Source organism: Plasmodium reichenowi, chromosome 8, assembly GCF_001601855.1.
Source record: "Plasmodium reichenowi strain SY57 chromosome 8, whole genome shotgun sequence".
NCBI classification, from domain to species: domain Eukaryota; phylum Apicomplexa; class Aconoidasida; order Haemosporida; family Plasmodiidae; genus Plasmodium; species Plasmodium reichenowi.
In genome coordinates, this window is record NC_033653.1 from 494,760 (window position 1) to 495,900 (window position 1,141).

Here is a 1,141-nt window from a genome sequence, read left to right on the forward strand (position 1 = left end):
CTCCAAGCTACTTTCAAAGTTATTGTAAGTGTATAAAGTTAATAATAATTTTTTCATATATGCATATATATATATATATAATAATACTTTTTTTTTTTTTTTTTTTTTTTTTTTTTTACATTTTTCATAAGGATAAAAAAGTAAATCCTTCTATATATAATAAAAAAAAATATATATAATATATATATTATATTTTAGTTTATAACATAAAATTTGGAAATAAAATAATATTTTATCTAATTTGATTAAAATAAATATATATTTAGACTATATATATATATATATATATATATATATATATAATAGGTTACCCTTTTTTATATATTTAAAATATGTTTTATAAAATGAGAAGAAGCATATATTACAATTATTATACCTTTATATAAATGCCCCATAAAATGATTTTCAAATCCTACACTGTATTTTTTTTTATGCTATACATGTAATAATGTTATGTAAAATTATACTTAAAATTTTATAATATTTGTATATATATATATGAAATGCCCATTGTTTTCTTTTATGGTGAAAAATCCTCTTAATTTATATAATATATGTAGTATATTATTTATATAGGTTTGTATATATTTATACATATTATAAAAAAAAAATTTCATTATGTAATAAGAATAATAATAATATTATGAAAATCTTCCATATATTTTATATATTTTCTACATTTCTTTAACAATATACATGTTCAAATAAATAAAATTGTTGTTATTATAAAATATGTTCTTATTATATATAACTGTCGAATATGCAGAATTATTTATGGTTTTTAATATTTTGTTAGTTATTAAATAAAAATAAAATAGAAAATTTTTTTTTTTTTTTGTCACAAAACATATTATATATATATATATTTATATTTTGTGTATATTGATATATTTTTTTTATATATAAATACCTTAGAAATGAGTCCTTTATTTTATATTCTTTAATATAATATATACTTTTTTGAAGTGTCAAAAAAAATAGTTATAGATAAAGATGCGCGTACACACAGATGAATAACAAAAAAAAAAAAAAAAAAAAAAAAAAAAAAAATTTATTAAAAAAATATAATAATAAATTAAAAAAAATAATATAAAATAATTAAACAAAATAAAAATATTAAAATAATAATATTTTTATTATT